Consider the following 15,708-nt stretch of genomic DNA (forward strand, 5'->3'; position numbering starts at 1 on the left):
GCTTCTCACACCTCATCTTTGGAGCCAGGCTCAGTCATTGTAATTTCACAGCACTCCATTTTAATTGTTTTGCTGCTGTTTTTTCTACCTTGTTCCCCCTACATTTTTGCAGGCATTTAGTGTTTTGCTTTCTGGATTCTTCTTTAGTTTGCAGCAGTTCATAGAAGTCTTTTCATGCTTCTCTAGATTAATCACCTTTCTCATTTCTTATAGCACAGTCATATTCTATCACACCCATGCACCACAATTTGTTCAGCCATGCCTCAATCTATGGGCATCAACCCTATTTCTAGGTCTTTGCTGCTACCAAAAAATGCTTATAAATATTTTGGCCTACATAGGATCTTTCTTTCTATCTCTGGCCTCCTTGAGATATGTGCCCAGGCATGGAATATCTGGGTCAGAGGCTGTGGACATTTTAGTCACTTTCTTCATTTATTTCCAAATTGCTTTCCAGAATGGTTGGGCCAATTCACAGCTGGGTGTCAGTTGTTAACTATGATTTTTGACAGGGATGACGGAACAGGCAGACTTGTAACAATGATCTGTGTGTTTTGGTAGAAGCAGGTGTGTGTCTGTGGGAGGTCTGAAATTTTCCTGCTGCTGTTAACAATTAGACACTTGGATGGTTTTCGATGAATCCATCATCTCAGCAGTGTGAGTACCGCTGTGAATGTAGAATCTAGGTAGGCCAAATACATCTGACTGTCCAGTGCCTGGCTGTGGTAAGTACTTAATATAGGATTTTTCCATTCATCCATTCATTCATATCTGTTAATCCTAATAAGGCCTGGCATTCACGTAAGATGATCAAAGATTAGGAATGGAAAGGGACCTCAGAGGAGATCTAGTACAACTTTCCAATTTTATAGATGAGGTAAATGGCCCAAAGAAGTTTATTGACTGGTCCAATATCACAGAGGTAGTGAGTGCTTTAAGACTTATAAAGTGATTTTATATACATTATATAATTTGGTCCTCAAAATAATCCAGTGGGCCAGGTATTATGAACTTTATGATTCCCATTTTACAGATGAGGTAACTGAGGCTCAGAGAGGTTCAAAGATTTGCTTATGGTCACACAGCTAGTAAGAATCAAGGAGAGGATCAGAATGCAGGTCTTTGTTGACTCCAAATCTGTACCTAGTCAAATCCAGGCCCCATTAAATAAGCATATATTAGGGTGAAAAGAGATGGATAAGAAAAGTTCTCTTCTCTTTTTCATGTTCTTCTGTCCAGGTTATTATAAAAGAAATACAATACATTTTCTGCTTTTTGTGGATTTCCTGTATGTGGGAACAGATAGATCACTGAATGGTGAGGGGTGGTTTGAAGCTAAACCCAGTAAGAATTAGATTTAGAAATAATATTTTCACACAACCTTGATAAAAGCCCAGCTCTACTTATACTACCCATGCAAATTTGGCCTATCAAGTCACTTTTCTGAGCCTCAGTTCCATCATCTATAAAATGGGGTCAATCATACCTGCAGTACTGACCACAGAGGATGGCTTTTTTTTTTTGCCACTCTAGTGAGATAATGTAGATGAATTATTTTGCAAACCTTAAGGCACTATATAAATTTAAACTTTTGTTATTATTAATGTAATTGGCAAAACCCTCATCAAGTTGAAAAAGCCTGAATTCAAGGATTGTGTGGTAAGGAAACAGAATTGGAAAATGAAAAAAAAAATACAGAATGCTATGCAAAAAGTGTGGGGAGATGGTCAAGATGGCAGGCTCTTTGGGAAATCTCAGCTTTTCAAGAAGAAGGTGAGAAGGATGATGAAGAAGAGAAGAGAGGAGAGAAGTAATAAGAAGGATTTTAAGACAGAGCAGAAAAGGAAAATTAGTGATCACCTGGTCCCCTCTTTTAAGAGATGTGAAAACAATCCTACAATGGTGGGAGTGGCTTACGCAAGATCACCCAGCTAAGGATCTTCTTTATCTGATGAAGAATCATGGGAACCCGACTTTTACTCCTCATCCTCTCACTGCACCCCACCTTTGGACATCAGATCAGGAGGTCCTCTCTCCGGTACCCCGTTCACCTCAGAACTCAACTGGAGAGATGGCTAAGACTGCTTGTCTGAAAGAGATACCGGCCATTTGGGCAGAGCTGGAATCCAAAACCATGTCTTCAGGTTCCAGATCTCAAAGCGCTCTCTCCACTTCTCTGTGTAGTCTCTGAAGGAGAACAAAACCTGAATCCTAAAGTCCAAACTTGGACTTTCCTTAAACCAAAAGTTGTACCGTTTCACAAATTCAATGCCTTTATTGAAATTGTTGTTCATCCTTCATTTTCCAAGAGGACCCATGACATCATGGGGTGATGTCTTGACTTGCCCATGAATTGGATTTAAGTGAGGCAGAGTTGCACAAAGCCATCAGCTTCACTCTCTCTTCCTAAGTCATTGAAGTCCAGAGGCAAGACAAAAATCAGGATGATTGGGGATGGCCTGGGATGCAGTGGATGACCCTAGGTGTCTTTAATGTCTAACTAAGCTCCCAGTGCTCCACAGTCCCTGCTTCAGCTGCCTTCATGGTCATTGGGACAAATCGTTCTCATCCACTCATTTGGCTGGAGGAAATCTTCACATGCTTCGGATAGCCGTCCCTCAACCTGGTTTAGATCATGTGCCAAGACAGTTTTTATTGGGGTGTGACTGCTATGCATGCTACAGCTTCTTGGAGCCACAGGTGAGAGTTGGGTGAGAGTTAGACACTAAAGGTAGATGAGCAGCCCTGGAAAGGGCTTGACAAATCCTCCCACCAGAAGTGTTAATTTTCCCTGAACACCCCATACACCCTCTCTGTTGAAATAAAGATGACCTGGAAGGAGAGTGGAGTAACCCCCCGATAGCCATCAGGGTAAGAAGGTAATTTTGGCAGGGATGGGGTTGGGAGAAGGAGGAAGAGGTAAATTAGAAGTTTGGAACATTGTGGGGAAAAGGCAGGTGTATGAGGAGTGCCTCAGTTGGGTGGGCTGCAGGCAGTTAGAGGGCATGTGACTTTTGGGGAGAGTGGATATCAGGAAGTTAGAGTGAGTACAGAAAGAAACAGGAAGGCATTGTGGATGGCCTTTCACTTTGCGGTTTTATCTTTGCTTAGTGAGTCAATAAACATTTGCCTAGTGCTTTACTAACTGCCAGGCACTGTGCTAAGCTTGGGAATACAAGAAAAGGAAAAAAACAAGGTTCCTCCCCCCAAGGAGCTCATATACTAATGGGGGAGGAATTGGGGAAAGGGAGAATGGGTAAGACCCTCCAAGTATGGTATGATTTGAGCTGAATCTTGAAGGAAGCCAGGAAAGGCAGTTGCTGAAGGTGAGAAAGCTTACAGGATAGCTTCACCCAGTCCTATCAAGCAGAGTCATGTGGAATTGTGAATCGATATAGACCCAGAGAACAGCACACATCACAGCTTTAGACATAATCACTCAATCAGCAAGCAAGTATTAAGGGCCTACTATATGCCAGATGGATTCTATGATTGAGTCTGGGGTTATAAAAACAAAAATAAAATAATTCAATCTTAAGAAATTTAGACATATGAAGAAAGAAACAAGTATTTAATGTCAGTGCCTTCCCTTTAACATTATATCCAATCTGTCCTGTTCTATCTCTCTATCTATCCATCTATCTATCCATCCATCTATCTAGCTATCTATCATCTGTCTATCCATCCTTTCATTTATATCTATCTACTTGTCTATATCTCTCTATCTATCCACTCATCTATGTCTATCTATCTATTTACCTATCTATCCACTCATCTATGTCAATCTATCTATCCATTCATCTCTATCTATCTATCTATCTATCTATCTATCTATCTATCTATCTATCATTCCTCACAGATCATCTTCATCTTGCTTGTACATGTGGTTTATAAGTTGTCTCCCCTATTAGATTGTGAGGTCCTTGAGGGCAGGGACAGTATTTTTACCTTTCATTGTATCTTCAGTGCTTGACACACAGTAGGCACTTAACAAATGCCTGTTGTTGATTTTTCAGACATCATAGACATAGATACAGGTTAATTGCATTGTCCATTGTCTCAACCAACCAATCAATCAATCAATCAACATGCACTTACTATGAGCCTACTGTGTTCCAGATACTGTATTTAGTGTTGGAGATCCAAGGGTAGGAAACATTGAAATGCAGATGTGTTAGAGAAAAATCTGACCTTGAATCCCTTTAAATGACACTGCTGCTAATCCCCTTGGTTTTATCTCCCCTGTCTGAAGCACTCATCTGGGAGTACCCGGACACTCATCACCTTCTCTGCTGCAGACCATTCATATCATGTCCCAAATTCCTGGAATGCTTTCCCAACAACCAGTATCTCTTTCAGACTAGCAGTCTTAGAGAGCTGTCACTCCAGTTGAGATCTGAGGTGAATGTGGGACCGGAGAGAGGACCTCCTGATCTGGTGCTCCAAAGGTGGGGTGCAGTGAGAGGATGAGGAGGAAAAGTTGGGTTCCCATCATTCTTCATCAGACAAAGAAGACACTCAGCTGTCACACATGGGAATGGCATGATAGGATGGACTAAGATGATGGTGGTCAGATCCATGTGAGGATTAGTTGAAGGAACTGAGGATGGTTTAGTCTGAAGAAGATCAAGGAGAAGATGGAGGAGGGACGTGATAGCTGTAATCAAGTTTTTAAGGGCTGTAGATTGGAGGGGGGTTACTTTTTGGATTATAGATCTGGAATTGTAAAGGATGTCAAAGACCATCTAGTCCAACCCCTTCATTTGACAAATGAGGAAACCGAGATCCAAGGTCAAGTCACTTGGCCGAGGTTGCATAGGTGGTTTTATGCTTGATCTCAGAGGTCAGAATTAAGGGTAGTGAGTGGAAGACACAGAAAACTAGACTTTGGTTCATTGGAATAATACAATAATTATGAGCATCTACATGAGAGGCAGTGTAGGGTAGTAGATAGAGAGCCAACCTCAAAGTCAAGAAGACCTGGTTTCAAGTCTTGCCTCTGACATGCTATTTGGCAAATCACAACCTCTAAGCAATTCCCTAGACTACAAATCACAGAGAAGGTGCCATCCCGCATTGGAAGAGAGAGTTTTCTCATCTGGGAGTTACCTATACCTTTAATTCCTTTGCCTAGTCCTTAAAATATTATCTTATTTGACCCTCAAAACCACCTTCTTAAATAGGTATTCCTTTTCTCAACCATTTTATGGATGGGAAAACAAGGATCAGAATGACTTACTCAGGGTCATACAATTAGCTGGGTTAGAGGCAGGACTCAAACCCAGGACCTCCTGATGATAGTCTAGTCCTCATTTTGCTAGACTATGCTGCCTCGATGGAAGATTTAAAAACTCCCCAATGATCAGAGCGGTTCAAAAGCTGAGTAGGCTGCCTTTAGATGAAATGATTTCCCTGTCAGTTGAGGTCTTCAAGCACAGCTTGGATGGTCACCTGTTGGGGATGGCACAAAGGAGATCCTTGACCAGCTACAGGATGACCTAAAATGTCTCTGAGGCCCTTTCCAACCCTGGGATTGTCTGATTTTGTGGAAACCTGGGTCACGGCCACCTCTCACCTTCAGCCATTATTTAGTAGTGGCCTTCAGGAGACTTACTGTATTACCTTGGGGACTCTATTGGTAGGCTTGGGGGGGGGCTAGCAGGCTACAGGGAGAGGTATTTTAGGGATACCCTCACCACAATATGCTACATAGGTAGAAGACTGACCCCTCTCCCTACACTTAGAACTGCAGAGTACCAGATACCTAGATCCATCCATTTTTTAAATGAAATTTGTTTTTCTCATGAATTCTTTTAGATAGAAATCAGGGTTCTAGCTGCCTCCTTGGGCAGCAGAACTTGTGCATATGTAAGCACTTGCCTGAAAAGCCCAGGTGACTCTCCAATCTTCAGGATCTTTGATTCACCGAAACCAACTCAGGTGAACTGAGAGGGTTCATCTCTGCCCCAGAGACAGCCAACACCACATCACCACCCCTCCCAAATCTACATCAATTACGTCTCCAGAGACAAGCCCGAACAGATTCTGAAACTGGCACTTCCATTGAGGTGTTGTTCTGGATATGAGGGCTCATGGAATTTATAATCACAAATAACCTTAGAGAGCAACAGTCTCATTTTAGAGATGAAATAAAGAGTGGGGACTGTGAAAGCTAAGTGACTTGCCTGAGGGGGTAAGCATCAGGAGCAGAGTTTGAACCCAGGGCTTTTGGCTCAAAGTCTGGGCTTCTTTCATCACACTGAGGTACATCTGCCCCATCAAATGGATAAATGGGCTCTTTGATTGGATAAAATAATTCCATATGGCTCCTTGGTGAAGAAAGCTCTCTAGTATAAATATTTTTTAAAAGTGACTTGGTTGACCAAAATTTCACTTTTCATAGTCATCATTCCCTCTCTTCCTCCTTCCTTCCTTCCTTCCTTCCCCCCTTCCATCCTTCCTTCCTTCCTTGCTTGCTTGCTTCCTTCCTTCCTTCTTTCCTTCTTTCCTCCCCCCCATCTCTTTCTGCCTCAAATGACCAAATATATTTCACTTCAACATATGAGTAAGTGTTGAGGACACTGCCTCCAGTGGCTGGACAGCTTTTGAACTTATTCTTATGCCCATCGCATTGAGCATTTCTCAGAAATATCGATCGACACCATTGAAAAATTTTCTGGTTTTTTTTTTTGTTTGTTTGTTTTTTAGTACTTATGTGGCCTGTTGGATCAGGGCAACTGAGTTTGATATGAGTTCAAGAACATTTCTTTCAAGAACTAACTCGTCTTTGGGGGCTTGAGAAATGGTAGAAGCAGCTCTTGGTCCCCATCCATAGGGAATACTCATGGCTACTCTTTGGATTCATTTTTTGCCCAAGAAATTTCTGATGTCAACAAGTGAGCTGTTCTCTTGACAATAAAGTGAGCATTCATAGCCCTCATCTTGTTCTGTCAGCCCAGTGGAACACTTTCTTCAATCATGCTTCTCCCATGACTTCAGATGACTTGACCTACTGCAAATTCCTTTTGATTCCATCACTTGTCAACCCGTAGCTTTTTTCTCTTCTTTCCTAGGAGACTGAGCTCAATATTGACATGACTGAACTCCCTTTATGGGATTCCTCTGGGGCCCTTTGCCATAACTGTCCAGTTCTTCAGAGAAATGTGTCAACATTTTCTCAGATGTCAACAGTCTGATTGCTTCATTTTCACCATGGAGGGGCCAAAGAAGGGCACATGATTTTTCAGAAATATTTCAGTCAATAAACAAACATTTATCTGGTGTTGACTACATGCAATGTCTGTCTATTATGTTGTGCAGTGACTTACACAGGGTAGTTAAGACTTTTAGAATACTCTGCATAGATCCAGTCATACTGTTTCATGATCCCTGAGGGCAAGGACTGTCTTTTGCCTCTTTTTGCAACCCTAGTATTTAGCCCAGTGCCCACCCAGTTAGTACTTAATAAATGTTTGTTGATTGATTGGTCAGAGACAACTGGGTGAGTGGAAGAAAACACATCTTGTTTTGTAATCTGGTGCCAAAAGAATGTGTCAGAGCATGGTGGAATGGCTGATGCACCTGAGGAGGGCTCAGGAGACCTGTTGAACCAGTCAGTGATTTAGCCAGGAACAGAGTCTGGGCCTCCTGACTCCTAGTTCTTTTTTTTTTTTAAACAATAATAATAATGAATAGTTCTTTTATATGGTACATTATATTCAAAGAGCCTTACTATTATTTCACATGATCCTCACAACAAGCCAGTATCACAGACAAGAAAATGGAGACTCATAATAGAGAGGGAGTGATTTGACCATGGTCACAACTAAAAAGTGGTCACTGCAGGACTTTAATCTTCCTGACTTTGGGATCTTTCAATGAATAATGGACTATTATACAGTGGCTTAAGTTTTGTGAATGCTTTGCATGTCTAAGCCCTTGGGGGAGCTCATGAATGAACTCATGGTCTGGTGGCATCACTACTGGGCTATGGTAGCAATTTCATTGCAAATTCACAGGTGTAGATGAAGGTGAGGCTACTGCCATTGTAGGACACCCTCACTCTTCCATCCATGGGGAATACTTAACAAAATAAATAAAAAGATAATATGACAAAGATAATGTGTAGTTTTCTAAGTCAAAAGTGAACCACATGGATCCTTATGTATGGTTTAGTGCTACTCCCCATCCCTGTGTCTATGTGAATTCGACACCACTGATCTAGAACCCAAGTTCAACCAATTACTCCATGCTGCTGCTCATGGTTTTGTTTTGATTTGTTTTCCCCTGGCATATTGTACTATCTCTTGTGGTAAATTTTGTGTGCAGGGGACGGGGAAGGAGGGAAGAAGTTAAGGCACCTCCTTGGAAACCTCAGGGCCTGATATTCTCTGTCTTGTTCCTTAGGTTCTTGACTTGAGTCTGTCATCTTTCTCCCTTTCCTTACCCCACAGAACTTTCTTCCTAAAGAGGGTCATTCTGGGAGATCAACCTTCCTACAGTGAGAGATAGGGAGAACAAGATGGCCTCCTTTCCATAACTCCAATCTGGGACTGCCTTTGGAAGACCCCACAGGTCTTCCAGGCAACTGCCCAGACCCTCCCCTGAAACATCTCACCAGGAGGAGGAGGAGTTGAAAAACTGCTGGGCAAAGGAAGGGAATTCAGCCTAGTTTAAATGTCTTGGACCCTCTTGTGGGTGCTGTATAGGAATCCCAGGGGGCTCCACATCTCAACAGTATGGGCACGTGCTCCTCATCATTCCTACTTAAAGATGACTATAGTCAACATTCTAAGATGTCTTCCTTTATGATGATGAATACAGTATATTTCCTGAAAATGGGCAGGGGCATCTTATATTTCCTCAGAGATCCCCAGAATGCCTTTCTGGTAGAGCTATGGCTTTCATTTCCTCTATACTCTTTCTTCTCTATCTTTAATCCCCTGTGCCTCTAAAGCATGACTTGAGATACCCCAAAATGGAATGCACTTTCTTGTATTGTAGTGAGTTCCCTTCTGCTGAATGTCTTCAAGTAGATAATGGATGAGCACTTGTCAGGGAGGCCCAGAGGTGGGTAGCGACTTTCTAAAAGTCACACAGGTCATAGGTGGCAGAACCACAAATAAAACCCAGTTTCTCTGACTCCAAATCCTTAATCTCTATGTTTAGGTAAGGTTAAAATTCTCTAAGTTATAGATGGATTGAGATCGCAATGGGGAAGGAAGTTCTCATACTGGAGAAATCTCAGGATGTTGATTTACCTTGTAGTCTTCTTTTTAAAAATATTCTATTAGCATTTTTTGTTTTTATATCATCTTCATTTCTGAATATAGTTCTCTTGATGCCATCCCTTCCCAGACAGCCATACCTTGTAACAAAGGATATGAAAGGGGGAAAATAGTTCAGCAAAACCAGACTACGTCTGATAGCATTCCACACCCATAGCCTCCCACCTCTGCAGTGAAAGGAGGGAGGCATATTTTTTTCAAGCTTCTGGGGCCAAAACCGCTTTATAGGTAGTCGTTGAGGTGGTTTTGTTTTGTAATTCATTCCATTGACAGTATTATATTAATTTGCAGACTAAGTCAGGCAACCCACACCTGAGCCACACCCCACTAAGGCTGTATCTCTTCTTTTGCTGGCACCAGATTCTTGGAGCTTGTGTCTATGCATGTGTGTGAAACCTTGAGCTTGAAGATGCCATCTGGATTCACACCCAACGGTCCCTGGCTCTAGACACTAGCATTCTTCATCGGTGCTGGAGGATGATGAGGAAGGGAGGGGAGGAGGGAGCAGTCAGAGACAGTGAGAGCTCTATGCTCATTAGACATTGCTTAACACCTGCAGAGGATTTAGGGGCAACCTCTAGGCTGGGAGGACCTCCTTTTATTAGAGACATCCAAGATTTTTGAGGGAATTATCAGATCCACCGACTAGTGAGGAAGTGCTCAGAGATATTTCTAGAATTTCTGGTGTCATGGGAGACTTCATCCTGAGGGGACGCATGCAAAAGCTGCCCAAAGTCACACCCCCGTCATACTGGGGGAGAGAGGTACAGTGTAGTGTGGTGGTTAACCTGCTGAACCTAAGGGCAGGAAGACCTGGATTTAAATCCTACCTTCCACACTTATTAGCTATGACTTTGCGCCAATGGCTTAACCACCCTGAGCTTCAGTTTCACCCTTTGCAAAGTGTGGATAGCAATATGACTTACTTCACAGGGTTGTTGATAAGAAGGAAGGAAGGAGAGAATGCAAATCTGAACTGTTATTATTACTGAGGGCAAAGACTTTCCTGGGATTAGGGATGGGAGATGTAGGTTTAAAGCCCCAGGACTGATTATGTTAGATGTGTGGTTGTGGGAAAGCCACTTAACTAACTTCTCTGAATCTCAGTTTCCTCATCTGTAAAACGGAGGCAATATTACTATTCACAAGAGGCATTGAGGTGTAACAGATAGAGTTAGCCTGGAATCAGGAAGATCTGGATTCAAATCCTGCCTCTAATATATGTTGGCAAGTCACTGATGCTCACCGTGTCCCATATCGGCGTCACTGAAAGGGAGGCTTCCTTATAAGCAGTTTCCTACATTGATGAAATCACAGGCCTGTCCCCCCCAAAAAACCTTACTCGCATCTCTGAGCCTCAGTTTTCTTATATGAAAACTGGGTACAATAATACTTAACACTTTTTAACTCTCTGAGCCTCAGTTTTTAACTCTCTGAGCCCATAAAATGAGGGTCATAATTCTTGCAACAAACTACTTCCCTGACGGGTTGTGAGGAGAACACTCTGGAAACCTCAGAGTTTGATAGAAATTTAACACAGCTACAAGTCCCAGATTTAGAGCTGGAGGGAGCTTCCAAGTTATCTCATTTTACAGAGGGAGAAACTGAAGCTCATACTTCCTCTCTCCCTATTCCTCCCTCCTTCCCTATTCCTTTCTTCCCTCCCTCTCCTCCTTCCTTCCTTCTTTCACCTTCCACCTGCCTTCCTTCCTCCCTCCCTTCCTCTCTTCCTTCCTTCCTTCCTTCCTTTCTTCCTTCCTTCCTTCTTTCCTTTTCCCTCCCTCCCTTCTTAAAATTAAAAAAAAAATTAATCAAGTGCATCCAATGTAATGACTGTCTGACAATGCATGCAGCATTCTGTTCTAGTCATCTCTCACCCCTCTGCCAGAAGGAGGGAGGTTTATTTTATCATCTTTGCTCTAGAATCTTCATTGACTTCTCAGGTACTCAAAGTTCCACTATCTGTTAGGAATCATTTCATTTTTATTGCTTTAGCCGTTGTATGTGGTGTTTTCTTGGTTCTGCTCATTTCCCTCTGGATCAGTTCTTACAAATCATCTCAGGCTTCTCTGAATGCCTCCCTGGCTTGATTTGGGCCATACGCTCCTCAGATGGAATCCCCAAGGTCACGTACCCAGGAAGTGGTAGAGCTAGGCCTCACACCCAGGTCTCTTGATTTCAAGTACAGGATCCTTTCCGTGGGGCCACTACGGGAGGCAGTATGGTGTAGTATAAGAGTCCTGTGTTTGGGGTCACATGACCAGCATTCAACTACACCCTTAGATAAATCTCTTCACCCTTCTCAAACCCAGATTCCTTCATTCTAAAGCAAATCAGCTGGCCTTAATGATCTCTCAGGTCCCTTCCAACTTAAAAATCTCAAGGAAATAAGTTATTGGCTTCTTTGTGCTTAACACAGTGCCTGGCACAGAGTGAGCACTTAATAAATGCTTGTTGACTTGCTGATGAATCACTACAGTGCTCATTAGCAATGTCACCAAAAGGCAGGTTGAGAAATGGGAGACTAATAACAATAGCTCACATTTATATAATGCTAAGAGTTTTGCCAAGCATTTCACCTACCTTATCTCACTTTATCCTTACAGCCACCCTGTGAGGCAGGTGCCATTATTATACCCATTTTACAGATGATGGAACTGAAGCTCAGAAGGGTTAAGTGACTTGCCCAAGGTCACACAGCTATTATGGATCTGGGACAGGATTCAAACTCAAGTCTTCTGGACTTCAAGTCAGAGCTCTATCCATTAATCACCGAGCCAAGATGGATGACAAAATAACCATGTTCTCATGTCAGTCCATGTCAGTCCCAGAGTCCAACTCACAAAGCTCAAGTGTTAAGATATTTTTTGGACAGTTTAAAACACCAAGAGTCCTTTCGGTCTGCATCAACCAGTCAATCAATCAATCAGCAAGAATTTATTAAATACTTACTATGTGTCAGGCATTCTTCTAAGCATTTAGGGCTACAAAGGGGGGAAAAAAGCAAAAAACAGTCCTTGCCTTCAAGGAACTTACATTCTGGTGGAAGTCAATTACATGTTTATTTGATGTTAGGGTTAGATCAGATGACCCCAAAAGCCTCCTTGTAGCTCAAAAAGTCCAAGATGTTCTAGATGGCTCCGCTTCCAAATATAAATAATTGTATTCATCCTTCATTAGCTGTGTATTTAATTACACACCACAAGTTGGCAAGGTTGGGTCAATTAGCCATGTTTTTGGTGATTTGTGCCAAAGTTCTCCTCCATTTACCCTGAACACACAAGAGTTGACTGTACAGGAGATATACGTAAACCTAATTAACAGCATCAATCAATCAGTACCGTTAATGTGCTTTTCTTCTCTTGCCCTAAAGATTTCCAAACATACCCCCTGTATAACCTTTGATAGAAGGTGGCATTGGCAATGATCTTGACGGACATCTAGTACCTACTCTTGCTATACCAGGAGTCTGGGCATGCTCTTTAAACTCTGTGGGGCCTTTGATTTGGACTCTGGAGTTAATTCATTATCAGTTTGCTCTTGTGGCTACAGCCAGGGGACACTTTTCTCTCCAAAGATGGATGAATGAGAAAAATTATGGAGGAAGTGGAAAGGTGTCTGTTCTCCCCCTCCCTACCTCCTCACTCCCTCTCCCTGGAGAAAAGTCGAAGGAGGTGTTATTATGTGCCTACTCAGAGACTTCTAGCTGAGAGGGCTTCAGCAATCATCTAGTTCAGCCCCCTCATTTTACAAATGAAGAATCCAAGGCCCAAAGAGATTTAGTTTTTTCTTGCCATGAAGACTAAATTTACATCTTTGCCATGTCTACCACCTGCTCCTGGTTCTGCCATCTGGGGCTAAGCAGGAGACTAATCCAACAGCCCTTCAGACACCTGAAGGAAGCTATTGTGGTCTTGATTTAAAAATAAGAGAGGAGAGAACAGGGTAGATTTGACTTCAATTCCTAGAAGAATTCTGGACTAGATCATGAAAGAGACGTTTGCTGAATAACTAGAGGGCAAGCAGTAGTTACAAAGGCTTGGCCTGGCTTCATCACGAACAGATAATACCCAACATCTTATACCATGTGCCACAAAAAACTGAGAATTGATATTTGATTAAATAATTTTTGATACTAGAAATTGAAAAGCTTTTATGTGAACAAAATTAATGTAACTAGCATAAGAAGGGATACGGTTTGCTGGGAAGAGTATCTTCATAGCAAATATCTTTAATAATAGTCTGATAGCCGAGATGTAAGCAACTAGCATAAATATCTAACACATAGAAAACTCTAGGTTCATTGTGCCAACCCTAAGCCATTGACATGTTGGATTCCCAGAGCAAGGCTAATTCTTTCCCCTTAGGATTCTAAACGTAATCCTAAGGGGTTGTGGGGTTCTCACTAAGGATTTTGCTACCAAGTTCCCATATTGAGGTATGTTTTCCTCAATAGCATTACAAATTAATATTCCCCAGTATAATCTAACTAGTGATTCCAGCCTCAATATAATTTTGATCAATTGATAGTCAATGAGCATTTTCTAGGCAGTATAGTAAGCACTGGGGATACAAAGAATGGAAAAAATACATGCAAAAGAGTCTCTGCCCTCAAAGAAGGGAAAGAGAAAGGAATAAACATTTATATAGCACCTATGACATGCCAGACACTGTGCTAAATGCTTTACAAATATTATCTCATTTATCTTCCCAACAACCCTGCAGGCAAGGTGCTTTTATTATCCCCATTTTACAGCTGAGGAAATTGAGGCAAGTGGTTTGCTCAGGGTCTCACAGCTAGGTCACATATGAACTCAGGTCTTTCTTATTCTAGGCCCAGCACACTATCAACTGTGTCACCTAGCTGTCTCCCTGATATCTAGCTGTCTCCCATCTAGCATGCCTCACATTCTAATAGAGGAGACAACATGTAAATAGATACATACAATATACAGTGTTATGGAAGTTACTAAGACATTCCGTTAATTTACAAATGAAGAAAAATTGGATTACGAGGAACAATCAGTGATAAATGCAAAACATATTTTATCTATAGGTCTTAGGATGCCATTTTGTTTTGTTTTGAGTTAATTGTATGTACTGGTTGATTATTAAAGCACACTGGTGGGGGCTCATGAGCTATAGTTTTTGGAATATAGCCCCACAGAAGTACCTTAGAGGCTGTCAGAGCAGTAACTGTTCTCACAGTGAGCTAGAATAAATGGACCAAATCTAGTAAGATAGCATTTAATAACAATAAATATAGTCTTACCCTTAGGGCTCAAAAACTCAATTGTACAAATAAAGGATGATGGAAACTCATTCGACATTAATTTATATAGAAATAACTTGGAGCTTTTAGTGGGTTACAATCTCAATATGAGATCACACTGTTAAGCAGTAGCCAAAAAAATATCTAGCCTAATTTTGGGGATGAAGTGATTAAGGATGTTTAACCTGGAGAAGGGAAGTCTTAGAAAGGACATGATAGACACCTTTGAGTGGGATGAGAGATTAGCTTCCCACTGTTTGGCCCTAGTGGACAGAACTAAAGCAAAAGGCAGAAGGTGCTTGAGGGAGGACTCTTTTGGGGGGCAATTTTTTTAAACAATTAGAGCTTTCCCCAAACTCAATGGATTGCCTTAGGAGGTGGTGAGAGTTTCCATTTGGGCCCTACTCCATATATCAGTCCCACATAGAGAAAACTGAGTACATCTTGAGTAGAAAAGAAGATTCCTTTCTTTCTTCATGGATTGTAACATGCTAGAATTGAAAGGGCCCTTAGAATATGGAATGTCAGAGCTAGAAGAGGCCTTGGAACAGGGAATGCCAGATCTGGGAGGGGCCTTAGAACAGGGAAAGTCAGAGTCACTAGAAAGTCAGGGGCACTAGAACAAAGAATATTAGAGGAAATGGATCTTCTAGGATAGACTGTTAGACCTTAGAATGAACCTTGGAACATAGAATCAACAAGAATTCCAGAACTGGGAGGGACCTTAGAACATAGAATGTTAGACCAGGAAGAGAACTTAGAAACCAAATGTTAAAGCCTGACAAAGACCTTAGTAGTAGAACCTTGAATATGGAAGAAAATAAAAAGTGTATGGAAGGGTCACCTTCATTTTACAGACAGGGAAACTGGGGGAGAATAACCATCAGACAACTATCGTGAACAGTGCCAGTCTGGGTTTATGACTCTAGGCTAGCCAGTGCCTGGCACAAAGGTTCTGAGCCTGAATTTTACTTGACTCACTCTCCCTAAGTCTGCAATGAGGATGAAAAGCAAGGCAAGACAAGAAGATGGACGCCTGAGGTGAAACCATACAAACATGTTCGGACCTAACATGGTGGGGAAATGTGAGAAAGGCTGATGGAGAGCCTCGTGGTCGGAGGTGAGGACGGGGTTGATAGGGAGCCAACG

This window comes from Vombatus ursinus, unplaced genomic scaffold (assembly GCF_900497805.2).
Source record: "Vombatus ursinus unplaced genomic scaffold, bare-nosed wombat genome assembly UNPS02003292.1, whole genome shotgun sequence".
In the NCBI taxonomy this organism is placed as follows: domain Eukaryota; kingdom Metazoa; phylum Chordata; class Mammalia; order Diprotodontia; family Vombatidae; genus Vombatus; species Vombatus ursinus.